The 15724-nt window shown below is 33.2% G+C and overlaps 1 non-coding gene across 1 annotated transcript; it reads right to left on the bottom strand.

Moving 5' to 3' along the window:
• Positions 1 to 2713: 2713 nt before the first annotated feature.
• Positions 2714 to 2816, bottom strand: LOC138170935 (U6 spliceosomal RNA). The gene has a single exon (XR_011170776.1). It is a non-coding gene; the product is annotated as a U6 spliceosomal RNA (small nuclear RNA).
• Between the last annotated feature and the right edge of the window lie 12908 nt (positions 2817 to 15724).

Below are 15724 nucleotides of genomic sequence, written 5' to 3'. Positions count from 1 at the left end.
GAGGATATTTATTAGGAGGTACTAAGCCTCACTCACTATAAGTCTTTAAGTGATCACTCATTATCTGTGTTACAGATATCTTTGTTTGCAGTAATGTATTAGACAAGAAGGATTCTCTGGTGCCTTCAAACACAAATAGTCTGTGATTCTGTTCACAGGTGATAACTATGTAACTAGGTGATATAGTAATGATAACATTCAGTAACAGTGATTGATATCAAGTACTCATAGAGATGAGAACAATTTCTGCCTTGTAACTTTCCACCTGAGTTACTGTAGGTAGGTCATTTAACATATTTGTTTCCTCATCTGAAAACTGATAGATCTTCTGATTAATTTGTCACATATGCTGTAGTCTACTAAAATACTCCAGTTTTATCTACATTTCCCCATTGCAATTATGATTCTTCAAATATTGTGGTGTTGAGTCATTTTAACCTTAAAATTCATTTGCTGATTATTGTTGTTCAAAGGTATTGTGGTGGTCAGGTTTGAGATTCTTTAAAAGACCATTCCCTTTCCAAATCAGATATATTAATTTCTTCCTCCTCCTCAATTTTAGGTCCAGATAATTTGTCATCTACAGTCTCTGTCTAAAGCATAAGTAGCCCAAGGACAGAAAAAAAGGCAGTTTTTATTTTAAGAACTGAGTTCAATCCTCAGTTGTCTCTTTGACTTTTCTATGATTTGTACTCCCATTCAGGGTTTCCCCTGTGCATATCAGAATTTGATTCCCATTTTCATCTCTTTAGAAAATTAAGATCCCTGAATTCCCAAGTAGTCAGTCACATTAACAAACCATTAAATAAATTATATACATTCTTTAACTCAAGAGAAAATTCAAATACTTTCACCTGAATCAAGAACCAGACAAAACTACTCCTCCCTCCCCATGGACATCTATCTCCCTTAGCGATCTAAGCAATCTGGTACTGCAGAGGTTTGTCTAATGCTATTTTTTTAAAGTACTGATCATTTACAAGTTAAGTTTTGAAAGTAAATATCACCTATAACATATAACATATTTTTGCATAAAATTCATTCTACATAATAATGCTTCAATTTTATATTAGATTTTGAACTTTAATCTGGTCAAAATTATCTGTTAAAATATATGCATTGTGTGCTTATGGATAAGGAAATGGTTTCCCAGCTATTTAAAAAAAATCTAAGAAATGGATTATTATAGAAATATCTAATCCAAAAATCTTCTTAGGGAGTTGTCACTCACTATGTAAAATAATTTCATGAGAAAATTTGATGAGAAAAATGGAAAGATTTTTTCTCATTCAAATAATGGTCATAATGGTGCCCAAACCCATCAATCAGAAGGGATTAGTGAAAAGTAGGTTGATATTTAAGGATGGATTTGTTATTTGAATAAAGCCTGAAAAATGCAATTTTTCTGTCTGTAAAAGAAAAATGACTCTTTTAAAATGAAAGGCATTTTAAATGAGACTTGGAAGTTCTAGAAAAAAATATGAGACAGCTGGTTATCCAATCCATTTTTTTTGAATGTTTAACAAATTCCTGTAAGTATTTTTTTCTAGAATAAAATCACAGTTAATGGCATCAACTATGACCTTGCAATTTGGTGATACTCTCTGAAATTGGAGTGTTGCAGATGACTGCATATAGACAAAATACTGAAGCTTGTACCTTAAAAATACATATTGAAAATGTGAATAGACTTGCTAAAGAAAATATGGTATCTGCATTTTTTTAAAGTCCAATCTTGAACATAATTTGTAATTTCTTTGAAGGAATATTAATTATTAGAATGAAAAGGTGTATGACATAGTAGTGTAAAATGAAACCCACATTCACAGAACACCATCAAGTATTTGGTAAATAGCTGTCCATGGTTCGGTTGAGATGTCAACACATTTGTGCAATTCTTCATGTGGAAGTAATCTTCCCTAATAAATATTTGCTTACCTAGAAGAGTTGCTCATCACAAAGTTCTATTTTTTGTTTTGCTTAAAGTTAATGTTCAATATTCTCTATTTTCACACTTTTACAACTATTTGAATTTCTATTGCTACCTTTTCAATTTAAATGTATGGCATTATCTCCCCCTCCAAATTAAGCATATGTGCTCCCCTCTATTTCTACCTTCCTTTATCTCCAGACCTCTCCTGTACTATTTAGTGGTCTTAATGTTATAATTAAAAGGGCAGTTGTCAAAGATAATGGTCTTTATACTCTTGTTGCTATTGTTTTAACAAAAGATCCCTATTTATGACTCTCAAGTCCTTCTCTGGATATTTCATACTTAGGAACCACAGCAAACTCTGATAGAGGCCCACTTTTCAATAATGATTCACTTGGGATGAAAAGATTCATTTGGTGCATATGGAAAGGTCACATTACAAGTTGAACATCTACAATTATTTCAGTATGCATTCCTACCCCTAACTTTATAAACCAGTCTGGCATTATTTCAAAATGAAAGAAACAAAACAAACAAAAATAAAAAGCCCTAACTTTGGAATTGAAAAGATCTGGTCAGCTATGTGATAATGGTGAAATAATTTAATCTCTCAGGAAACTAGGCAGTCATCTAACACTATAAACTATAGATGAGATGTTGATCTGCATCAATGGAAGTAATTTTTTAAACTATGAATAGCTACCAGATTTAGTCATATGTGTGAAGCAAAACCAAACCAAAACAACTACAAACAAAAGAATATCATTTTTGCATTTCTCAGACAAAATAGGAACCATCACAAATTTGCTTGTCATCCTTACAAAGGCATCCTGTTAATCTTCTCTAGGTCATTTCAATTTTAGTATATGTACAGCTAAAGCAAATGAAAAAACTTGGAATGCTATGTATAAATTCACTTACCTTGGCAGTATACTCTGCAGGGATGTGTGCAAAGATGATGAAGTTGCCACACTCATAAACACAGTTAGCTAAGTGTTTGGCAAGTTCCAAAGGAAAGTGTGGAAGACAAGAGGTGTTAGATTGCCTACCAAACTGAACGTCTACAGAACCATAGTGCAGAACACATTCTTGTATTTCTGTGATACTTGAATTGTCTACCAGCACTATGAGAGGGAATTAAATTATTTTTATTTCAATTTTCCGAGGAAGTCTCTAAAGATCACCTGTCAAAAATAAGTGCCAGACAATGAGGTCCTTTCTTGAGCTGAACTGCCAAGCATTAAAAACTCTACTGCAATGCTAACTACATTGTTTGAATGCCAAGATCAAATTTTGCTTAAAAGACTATTTCAGAATTATCTTGAGAGAATTCTGGGAAAATGGCTGAGTAGGTCATAAAATTTGAAACTCACAAGATTTCCTGCCATGAAAGAGATAAAATAGCACCTAAGGGCAAAAAAGTGAAGAGAAAAATAAATAACAATAGGGACACAACAAGGGTCTTCCTGGGACAATTGAATATCAGAAGAAAAATCCCAGGATGAGGTTTTGTCTCTATTAAGAGTAAACACCTCCAAACCAAGGTCCCAACTAACAAAAAAGCTATAAATCACTTAAATTACAATCTGCTAGCCCTGAGGTTAGGAGGTTTGAGAGTCTGCCTAAGCCCAGGCCACAGGATCTTTTAACCTCCTAAATAGTGAAAGTTGTGTATCTGAGCAGGGAACTTCTGCTGAGAAAGAATTCCAAACCCAGAAAGAATAGCAGGAAAGGAAAGATTACGTGCCCAGTGAATACAGAAGGAGTGGGGCCATATTACCTTGACTTTGGGCACTTACAGGAAGCTGGAGGTCTTAGTTTGGGTTCAAGGTCGGAGGGGAGAACTGAAGAGAATATGAGGAGAAAGACACTATCCCCTCATATTCAAGGACTGGGGGTTATAACTTGCCCAAGGTTACAAGGCTATTTTTTTGTGTGTGGATGTTATGCTTAAACCCTCCTTACTCCAGGGCCTGCGCTTTACTCACTGTGCCACCTAGCTGTCCCTGGCTCATCATTTCTTATAGCAAAAAAGTATTCTATTACATTGACATGACACAATTTGTTCAGTCAATTCCTAATTGATGGCCATAGCCTCAATTTCCAATTCTTGGCCATAACAAAATAGTTGCTATACATATTTTTACATGTGGGTACTTTTCTAATTTTTATGATCTCTTAATGACACAGACCAAGAAGTATTGTTGCTGGGTCAAAGGGCATTCACACTTTTATAGCACTTTGGACATAATTACAAATTACTCTCCAAAAGCTTTGGATCAGTTTACAACTCCACCAAAAATGCAGTAGTGTTCCAATTTTCCAACATTTACTATTTTCCTGTTTTGTCATGTTAGCCAATCTGATAGCTGTGATGTATTACCTCAGAGTTGTTTTGATTTGCAATTCTCTAACCAATAGTTATTTAGATCATTTTTTATATGACTATACATAACTTTAATTTCTTTATCTGAAAACTGCCTGTTCATGTCCTTTGACAATTTAACAGTTGGGGAATGACTTATATTCTTATAAATCTGACTCAGTTCTTTATATATTTTAGAAATGATGTCTTTATCAGACACACTGGATATAAAAATGCTTTGCTTCTAATATTGGTTGCATTGACTTTGTGCAGAAACATTTGAATTTATTGTAATCAAAAACATCTATTTTGCATTTCATAATATTTTCTATCTCTTGTTTCATCATAAATTCTTCTTTTCTTGACATATCTAAGAAGTAAACTCCTCCTAGTTTGCTTATCTTTAAAGCTAAATCATTTTGACTTTATCTTGGTATTTGATGTAAGATGCGGGTCTATGCTTAGTTTCTGCCACACTATTTTCCAGTATTCCAAGGCAGTTTTGCTCAAATAGTTAGTTCTTATCCCAGAAGTTGGAGACTTTGGCATTATCAAGCAATATATTAGTGTAGTCATTGACTTCTGTGTCTTGCACACCTAACCTATTCCACTGATCCACTCTGCTTTTTCTTAGCCAATATCAAGTAGTTTTGATGATTTTTGTTTTATAATACAATTTAAGATTTGGTATGATTAGGTTCTGTTCCTTTGAATTTTCTTCATTAATTACCTCAACATTCTTGACATTTTGTTTTTCCAGATGAATATTATTACTATTAATTTTTTTTCCTAGCTGCATAAAATAAGTTTTTGATTGCTTCATAGGTATGGTAATGAGTAAGTAAATTAATTTAGGAACAATTGTCTTTCTAATTTTCTTAGCTCAGCCTATCCATGAACAACTGATTTTTTTTCTAATTATTTAGATCAAATTTTATTGTGTGAGAAGTGTTTTGTAATGGGGAAGATGTCAACGATAAGATTATATTTGAAAGTATATCATAGCTATGTACATTTGTTTCTTTACTTTTTAGATGACCTGCTTGTTAAACAATTCCCTACACACTTTTATCTCATTGAATTCTGTGTAGTGGAAAATCATGAGGGAAGTTTTATGGATATTCTACACATATAAGAACCTTTTTCCCCCTATTTTAAATATTTTGCTAAGGATGTTCAAAAAACAGAGATAAATGTTAGTGCTCTATGTATTTATATCAAAGAGTCTATTCTTCAATCTTCAATACTCTTTTCTAGCAGGGATCATTCAACGTATCTTTCAGGCAATCAAGGACCCCATAATCCAGATCTCTCCTTGTCCTTCTCTGAAGAGCAGCACTGTTCCTGAGTGTCATTTTCTCTCAGGGTCTTTGTATACAATTTACTGGTATCTAATTTGAATTCCAATTTAACATTTTATGATTTTTTTTCACCCTTTAGCTGATGTTTTCATTTTCAAAAAAAACTTCTACTCCTTAACCCCAAGGAAATAAGTGATATGGAATTGTTAGTCATTTTAATAGGGCATGTGGAAAATATATATTAGATGGAGGAATTATATTGTAGTTCCCTCCACAATTTATATAGGATGGTTTTAGACCACATAATTTATTCCTTACTTTTCTCTCTGTAAATTTTACAGCAAATTCTCAGATATCAAACTATAGATATTTAAGAATCTGTCTATATGCAAAATTAATTTTGATTTATTTGGTTATAAATGTGACAACAAAACCAACAAAAACAAAATCAAATAATCACATACTTTTTGTCTAAATGATTTCAAACAAATAAACTCAATGTTTGTTCACCTCAATGCTCACATATTCACATTCAACTTACAATAAGCTCATTTGAAAAGGCATAATTCAATTATCTCAGAGACTTACTAATTTTATGACCATGAATGTGCCATTATAATTCTCCTAGCATCAGTTTCCTCATATGCAAAATGGGCATAATAAAAATACATACCTCCCAGAGATATAGTGAAGATTAAATTTTTATGGAGAGATAAAAAGATAAACACATGTATACCTATTGATAGATACAGATACACACACATATACATGCATGTGTGTATAAAATTTTTGCTTTTAGAAACATTCTGAGAAAGAATCTATAGGCTTCACTATACTGCCATAGGTCCATGGACACAAAAGGTTAAGAACTATCACATAACATACATTTTAGCTACGTTATTACTATAAGGAAGGTATTTTTTCAATATAAATATTCAAGAAATATCCTTCTCTAGCAAAGAATTGAAAATTAAGGGGGTTTCCATCAATTGGAGAATGGCTGAACAAGTTGTGCTATATGCATGTTATGGAATACTATTGCGCAATAAGAAATGAGGAGCAGATGGACTTCATATTTACATGGAGAGGCTTATACAAAATGATGCTGACTGAGAAAGGTAGAGCCAAGAGTAGTTTGTAAACAATCACAGACACAACATATGTGTGATGACCAACTTTGATAAACTGGACTCTTCTCAGCAATCCAGAGATATAAGTCAAACTCAAAAGACTCATGATGGAGAGAGATGTCTACATCCAGAGAAAGAACTGTGATTGAACCCAGATTGAAGCAAACTACCTGCCCTTTTTTGCTTTCTTGTTTGGTTTTGTTCCCTCTTTCCCATTCTTCATTCTATCTGCTACAATCCTTCTTTATAAACTGATGAATGCCTAATGTGAAAGTATTTGCAGATACTATACTTGATTATATGCCGCCATGGGGGGGTAGGGGGGAGGGAGAGAAAATTTGAAACTCAAGGAGCTGTGATAATGAATCTTTTAAACTAAAATAAACAAATTAATAAAGTCCACTATAAACTGAAAAAAAAATAAAAAGAAAAAAATATCCTTCTCATCTCAATACATCCTTATGGATTTAGGCTGATTTTTTTTTTCTAATTCATTTTACATATATTCACATGCATAAAATCAGTATCACAAAATTTTATTCTTTTTCTTTTATTTAATTGTCAAAATATAGTCATCAGAGAAATGTATAAATGATTAAAACTAATATAATGATGTATTCAGCCCTGTAACAATGTTATGTAAGATATGGAAATGTTATATTCTTCAAGGCTTATGCTGTACCATCTTCATTTACAAGATTTAGGGCAACACATTCACTCTATTGGCATTAGTATCTTGAAGTTTATCTTCTTCATAAAAATATGTTCATTTTTATCAGGAAAATGTTAATGGAAGTCAAGAATCTCATTAATGGAAAGATTAGATGGAAAGGACATGGTGTATCTCACTTTAATAAAAAGGCTTCATTTTTATGAGGTACTATATGTTTTTTTAAATGATAATTGCAACTCTGAAGCAAGATCTGAGCTATGGATTAATATAAGTTTCATTATTGTCTCTGCAAAAGAAAATGGGATTTCTTTCTTGTTTTAGTGACTGATACACTGTATCTCTTTACCAAACTGTTCTGTATTTTCTGTAAAAGTGAAATGGTTTTGTGGAAAGTCAGTATTTTTGTAGATCTACTATTATCTAATTCCTTTTGTCTTCCTGGGACACTTGAAATGATAATGAACAAATACATCCTTTTCCCCTTGTTTCCCCATTTCACAAGGCTTTTGAATCTTTTTTTTTTTAACAATACTGCATTTAATCTACCATGTATCTCCTGCCAATCAAAACTACCATAGTCTTGAACAGGAACATATTTTTTTGAATAAGGTTTAGATTCAATTTTTAGAATGTTTACGTCTTCTGATTCATACTATTGGACGTTTTGGGATCTCAGAGGCCAATTTTTACAAAAAATATGTGGATCAAAATGTGTTGTTCCCAGTCATTTTAAGTCATGCCCAACTCTTCATTACTCCATTTGGGGCTTTCTTGGCATAGACACTTGATTGGTCTTCGATTTTCTTATCAGTTCATTATACAGATGAGAAAACTGAAACAAAGAGTTTAATGTGACACAGTGTCTTCCCCAGTCTCTGAGGTAAGATTTAAGTTCTTGAAGATTAGGCTTCCTGCATCCAGGCCCAACGTTTTATCCACTGTGCCACCTAGCTGACTCAGAACAACCATTCGGGATAATAATTTTTAACCATGCTCATATATAGATATATATGCAGATATATAGATAGATATAGATGCAAATATGTGGTGGTAAAAGTTTGGAAATTAAAGAAATACTCATCAATTGGGGAATAATTGAAGAAGCCATGTCATATGATTGTCCTGGAGTACTTTTATGCATAATAAGATATGTTGAGGAGGATAGTTTAAGGAAAACAAACAAATAAAATCATGGTAGGAACTATATGAGTTAATGCAAAGAGAAGAGAGGAAAAAAAAATTGGAGATCATTGTGCCCAATAACAACAATGTTGTAATGACAACCAAATATGAAATACTTGGTTATTCTGACCAATACAATGATATTACATAATCCAAAAAACCTCATGATATTAAAAAAAATGCTATCCACCGGCAGAGAGAGAATTGATGGATTCTATGCAAAGTGAAGTATAATTTCTTGCTTTATTTTTGTCTTTTTAAAATTATCTAACTAATATGGAAATATATTTTGCAAGATTTCTCATGTATAATTGATATCATTTTGTTTGCCTTTTCAGTGGATTGGGAAGGGTTGGAAAGGAGATATTGAAATAATTTGGACCTCACCTTAAAAAGGAAAGAATTTTATAAACAATTGAAAAATAAATTTTCTAAAGGAGTGATCAGGAACATGGTTTTGCTTCTGAGCCTGGTCTTGAACCCATAGAACAGAGATATTTGTGGTGTGGATGATAATTATAATTCTAGCTTGATAACTCCCTTGAATTTGGAAAAAATGGTGCTAAGCCTCAAGTCACCGGCCTTTCTTGCTGTTTCCCAGACACCTTGCTAAAAAGTTCAGGCATTGGCATGGTTGTAGTAACTGAAGAAGCAGGTCAGGCCTTAGATTATATCTATCTATGTAATATCTGAATATTGAAAACTGTCCATGTACAAGTTCTTACATGGAGAATAAATATCTTATATGCATGGCCCCTGTATAATGTTTAAAAATATTTTCAGTAATAATTACTTTTAAGAATTTCTTTAACATTTTCACATATGTACTTTTCTTCTCAAAATCTGAAAAAGTTTTAAGGGTACTTACTACATTCTATAAATTATATCCAGAAAGTGCTATGTGAGTTGTAATTTTTCTGCACCAAACTTTAAAGAATTGTACATGTGTCAGCATGATCAAAGAAATGCAGCCTTCATTTTTTTCAGTTTCCTTAAAAAGAAAAAAAAAATCTTCCTATGCTGAGGATCTAATTTAAGGAAATCATGTTGTCAAGTAGCCAACACTTCCTTACACTTTTATGCATGTATTAATTCAGATTCAAGTTTAAATGATTCTCCATTAGTGTATCGGTGATTTAGATTTCTGCAGCCCATCCCCATCCTGTAGAATCTATAAGGGAGATAAATATCTTCCATTAGTTTTATTAATGTATAATCCCCAATAAAATAAGAAGCCTAAGCAATGCTGCAAAATGGCAGGATTGGCCAGGCCTTCTCCTACAACATATCATTCAATTTTTCTCATCCATTTCATAGGCAAAGTCACAAAGAGTAAAAAAACTGGGGGGGGAAGGGAGGGTTTGAAGGAAAATAACAACAACCACCACACAACATATGCTTCCTCATCCCTTTGTAATCTGTCTTGTATCCGTACCACTGGACTGAAGTCTTTATTGCTATATCCAATGATCTTTCTTTTTTGTCATTATTCATAACCTCTAATATTTTGCACATTTGAAGACTCCCTTATTCCTAACTTTGCATATCCAGTAATCATCTCTCCAATGAGTTTGAAACCTCGTTTTCACGTAGAAATCTTAAACTTAGCAAGTCGAAAGCAAAACTCAATTTTTCCCTAAATCTTTTTTTTTAATCCTAAGTGTTTTCACTCTTTTCTTTATTTTTGATATTTTCTGTCTTTGCTTGGAGAACACACCTCATTCATGAAAGCAATGATGTTTCCCTTCAGTCATCCAACCAGTCAAGTGGAATCTGAAATCATGTAACCGAGAAATATTAAAGGACAAAGAGCTGTGGGTGGGGTTTTAATTACTGCCCTTGGGAAAAAGAAAAAAAAAACAGTGGCCAGTGAAGATTCAGTGCCCTAAGGACCTTACTCTTCCTGAGAAGTATTTATTAAATTGAAGTCTTACTTCTCCTAATTTCAATATTGTATTTCTGAATTTAAAAAATGGAGAGAGAGGTTGTGGTGAATGCATTGTTTCCTTAGCCTGTTCCTTATCACTAGAGATAAAATAGATACTTAAATTCCCCACCCCAACTTTTCTCTCCAGCATGAAAAAGGAAAACAGAATACAAATAAGGAAATGTAGTCCTTAATCACTAGTTAACCTAATAACTATAATAAGAAGATCCAAACCTTATAATTTGAACTCCTGACTTAAGGAAGCACTTCAGTCTACCATGGAAGTTCCAGGATTTTGGAACCTCTTCTCAATGCCATTTCTCCCCAGGAATAGATTATTATTTTGATATATGGAGTTGGGGGTATAATAAAGTTATAGAGTAATTTTTCTTACTCTGAATTTACAAAAAAAAAATCTACCTTCCTCATAAAACCTTTAAAGCCATTTCCCTTCGTTTAAAAATACATTTTGATGTAATTGTCTCAAGAAAGAACATCGCTGTTGCCCATGGACAATAATTACTTTTCCCCTGAAGATTCACATAGCATGTTTTTCTTTAAATGACTTTTTTTTTTTTTTTTAGAAAATATATACAACATTAGACTAAAACGTCTTGCCATCTGGACCACTGTTCTCAAACGGTAAACTTTGTGGGAGCAGGAACATACCTTACCTGTATTTGAATAACAGGTGCTTTAAATAGATGGGTGTTATGGATGGTAATGTTATTGCTATGGGTGGTCAAAGTCTCTCTCTCCTCTCCTGAGCCACCTCGCCTCAGCAAGGAATCCCAGGTCAGCTTAGTATTTTCAAACAGTACTGTTTTGACTACTGAGTGCTCCATGTACATAAAGATCCCAGGCAATTAGTTGTACAAAATGAAAAACTAGTGCCTTATATGAGACGTGGAAATATTAGAGAACCAACATTTAAAAAAAAATACTCGTTTCCTACTTTTGACATGTTCATAAACACTTTTGCTGTAAGCATATTGTAAACAGTAACAACGTGAAAGGCAGTGACATCTTTGTGCTTCTATCTCGTACATATCGGCTTGGGTGACAAGATGACACTTTTCAGCAATTTCCACTTTTTCTCATTTTGTTTTCACCCCTGGGGTGATTGCTAGTTCCTTATCATCATTCAAGACTAGAGAATCTTTCATATTTGGGAGAATCTCTTGAGGAAGGCTTTCTCTCAAAAGTCATTGCATGCTGTGAAGTACAAAATAAAATACTTGTGAAGTTTTAAAGATTCAATTTCTTTACTCTCTTTAGAATTACAGAACAGACCTTTGTTTGTACTTTGAGTGAGCTTGACATCCCTTAATGCTTCTCCCAATGCATATACATAGTATAGTCATTCCCTTGAAGGCTTTCTATTTTCATAGGCACACTTATTTCAGAACTAAGTTTTTTTGGGGAGGAGTAGAAATTATCCCTCTCTTTAATCAAGATATCCCCCGGTATACTCTGTCAATTTTGGGACTCACAGGCTGATTCTTAACAATTACTAGAGGAAGTGTGGAGAAGTGGAAAGGGTATTGAAATTGGAGTCAGAGAGCCTGAATTCAAAAGCTATCTCTGGTCCTTGCAAACTTTTTGACCTTTGATAAGTCACAACATCTGGATGTCAATTTTTATACATGTAAAATTAGTATTTTGCACTGAATGACCACTAAGATTCTTTCAGGCAATAATTCAATGATCATTCTTCCTTCATACATTGCTCCAACCTTAAAGAAAACATTTCCTAACTAGGTCTTCCTGCTAAAAGGAATATAGGATCTCTCAGTTTTAAGCTGCAGTGTTTTCAATAACTAAAAATTCTATTGAGACACATGGACAGATATAGTATCCCCAAATGGCGAAATTCTAATGTGGGGTGTGAGATTAAGTGGAATGGAGGATATAACTTTTAAATTCCTAGTATAGGCCCTGATATTTCTTTTCCCCTTCTTCTGTACTTGTCTTTCAAATAAAGGAACTTCAATGAATAGCATACAGAGAGTGATAGCATTTGTTCCTCCCTTTTTCACTCCCTTTCATTACAATGAGATTTTTAAATATCATTAACCTTTCAAAATCATCATAGACACATTATCATTAAATATTGTGACTGGATAAATACATGGCCCATGGTGATTCATTGCCTTCAGTTACCTTTATCTGGATAATCATGACCTTATAGAATGTAAGCTCCCCTAGAAAAATGTACTTTTTTCTGAGTACAAGGATACTTTTTGTCATTATGTCATTAATAATATATCCTTGTTAGATTTCATTGAAGATTAATATATGTTCATGTGAATTTCACTATACAGAAGGAAAAATTCTGATGATCAAATTTTCTAGGTGGCACAGTGGATACAGTGCAGAGCCTGAATACAGGCAGATACGAGTTGAAATTCAGCCTCAAAGAAATTCTAGCTGTGTTACCCTAAGAAAGTCACTTAATCTTTGTTTGTCGCAGTATCCTCATCTGTAAAATGGGCATAATAATAACACCTACCTTGCAACAATTTTTTGAGAATCAAATGAGAGAATAGTTCTAAAATCCTTAGCACAGTTTCCAGTACATAGTAAGTTAGAAATTTATATTTGTTGTGATGATGATGATAGATATGTTGCCAATAACCATTGGCATTCCTTCTTTTATTTTTTGACTAAATGTTTTCTGAGATCTCTGGTCTTATTTTTTTTTTTTATCTTTTGCTCTTTGGAGGGAAAATGGGGTTAAGTAACTTGCCCAAGGTCACACAGATAGGCTTTTGGTGTGTGTGTTAAGTGTCTTAGGCCAGATCCAAACTCAAGTCCTCCTGACTCAGGGACTGGTACTCTACTCACTGCGCCACCTAGTTGCCCCAATTGGCATTCCTTTTTAACCACCCCATAAATGTCTAGTCCTTTAAAAAGCAATACCCATAACATTTTCTTTATGCTTTATTCACTCTTATGTTCGTCACAAGCAAAGAGCCTTGAAGTTTACCCCTGAACTCCCTTCATTATTACTTTCTTCCTATGGTTTACTCCATTTATTATCATTTTAAATATTCATTGAAGCCCTACCAAATGGGGCTATATAGAGACAAGACAATGATAAGACAACCAGGAATGCAATCCAGTCTAAATGTGGTAAGAAATTACCAATTCTCCCAGGTAGGGTTGAAGGTATATTCCTCATAGTTTTTTCATGTTTTTTGAATGTATTCTCAATTTCAATTTAGCAGCCAGATTAAAAGAATGATTTTTATCACATGGGAAAGAAAGTGAAAAATACTTGCATGGAAAGTCTATATACAAATCATCATTCCTTTCCAGAAGGAAGTTCCTCACTTCCATGTTATACAGATTACAAGAGCCAAGAATGTTGAGCGTCCTCATAATGGCTGGGCTTGGCTTATCCAGTCTTATATAAAGTTTTAGAAGGTAGCCTGGGGCATTAAAAGGTTGTGTGACTTGCTCAGGGTCACATAGCCAGTATTTATCAGAGATAGCATTTGAATCTTCTGGACCTTTAGACCAGCTCTCTATCCATTACATCATGCTGCTTGTTATAAGATTATTTACCACTACTAATAATCAATTTGTCTAAAAATGTATACTTTACAAAGTAGATTCAGGTATATTATCTCATTTGATTATCATAACGGTCTTGAAAGGTTATCTAAACAATTATTTTTATTTCCCCTTTTCATATGAGTAAACTAAAGCTCAGAACAATTCAATGACTCCCCTAAAGCCGCTAGGAAACTGAAGAATCAGAATCTAGTTGCAAGGTTTTGGATTTTATCTTTCAATCAGAAAATACTTTTTCTCTTTCTATCTGAAATAAGCTGAAGACCATGTACTCATGAAGAATAGTAAAGAGAAACTTTCTCCATTTAATAACCTCAATAAAATGTAAAAGCTTTTATTTTTCAAGTTTTCTATAGCAATTTACTTTTCCCAGATAAGGGATGATGATAGCACTTAGAATGGATTTCATTTTTAATTCAAATAATTGTATCCTTGAAAAAGATATCAGGAATAGACCTTAGCCTCATGGCAAATACTTTGATGGACACATATTTGTAAGTGGAAATATATTTAATTGATAGTAATATGTATTAGTATTAATAATATGTCTCTAGGATATATAAAAACCCACATGGTAAAGTCGACCATTCATGACTCCAAGTTTTTTTTCCTCTCTCCAGAAGCCATATCACCCTGAAAATGCTTTTTTCCTTAGAATCTATTCCCCTACTCATTATGTTCAGGGCCATAACTATCATTGCATGAAGTTTTCAAGTTATCCATGCTCACTTCTATCTTTGCTCCCTTGACTTACTGAACCTTTTCACCCTGACACATAAATATCCCTTTCCCCCTCCCACTTCCTATTCCCTCTAAAGTGTTGTTTCCTCCCATTAGAATATAAAATCCTGTATGGTAGAAACTGTGTTTTTATTTGTATTTAATTTTTTATTACAATATATATTTTGAAATATGCAAATAAATATAAGCAAGCAAAACCAATTTTATCATTGATGATGTCCAAAATTATGTCTTCATTTACACCTTGAATCTTTTACCTCTTGGATAGGAAGTGGGTTTTCTTTGTATTTGCATGTTTATTGCTTGCAAGACACAAAATAAGTTCTCAATGAGATTAATGAGTGTTATATGCATATATGTATATATATGCATATAGTGTATACATATATGTAATTGGATGTCTGCATACATGAATGTTTGTTTCCATCCAGCTATCTTTCTATCCAAAGTGATCTCTCCCTTTCTTATTAAAATCAATTACAAATCGATGAGTTTCTTTTATTAAAATATTATTATTTCTTTCATCTATGTCAATTTAGCTCATAGACATTTTTTTTGAATACATCAACTTATAAATCATGTAGTCTAAAGTGGAATAATGAGATATGTTACAGAACTTTTCAGAATAATTAAACTGAAAAGTGTACCTGGGGAAATTTAGTATTAATAAAAACACAATTCGATGAGAAAATATTAATAATTTCTACTACCGTGTTTCCCCGATAATAAGACCTATCCCAAAAATAAGCCCTCCCCTTACTGTGTAAGATTCCTCTAAAATAAGCCGTCCCCCGAATATAAGCCCTATTGAGATCGCTACTGTAACGAAGGTGATCCCCTGTGCTACACGCTACATTATGGTACCCTCTGTATGCACCGTCCCCCCCCCCCCC

The sequence above is a fragment of the Petaurus breviceps genome, unplaced genomic scaffold, assembly GCF_028583685.1.
Source record: "Petaurus breviceps papuanus isolate PSGF00001 unplaced genomic scaffold, PetGlider_PUasm1.0 40, whole genome shotgun sequence".
Classification (NCBI taxonomy): Eukaryota; Metazoa; Chordata; class Mammalia; order Diprotodontia; family Petauridae; genus Petaurus; species Petaurus breviceps.
Note: the sequence above shows the minus strand (reverse complement) of the source record. Positions and strands in the feature narration are given on the sequence as shown.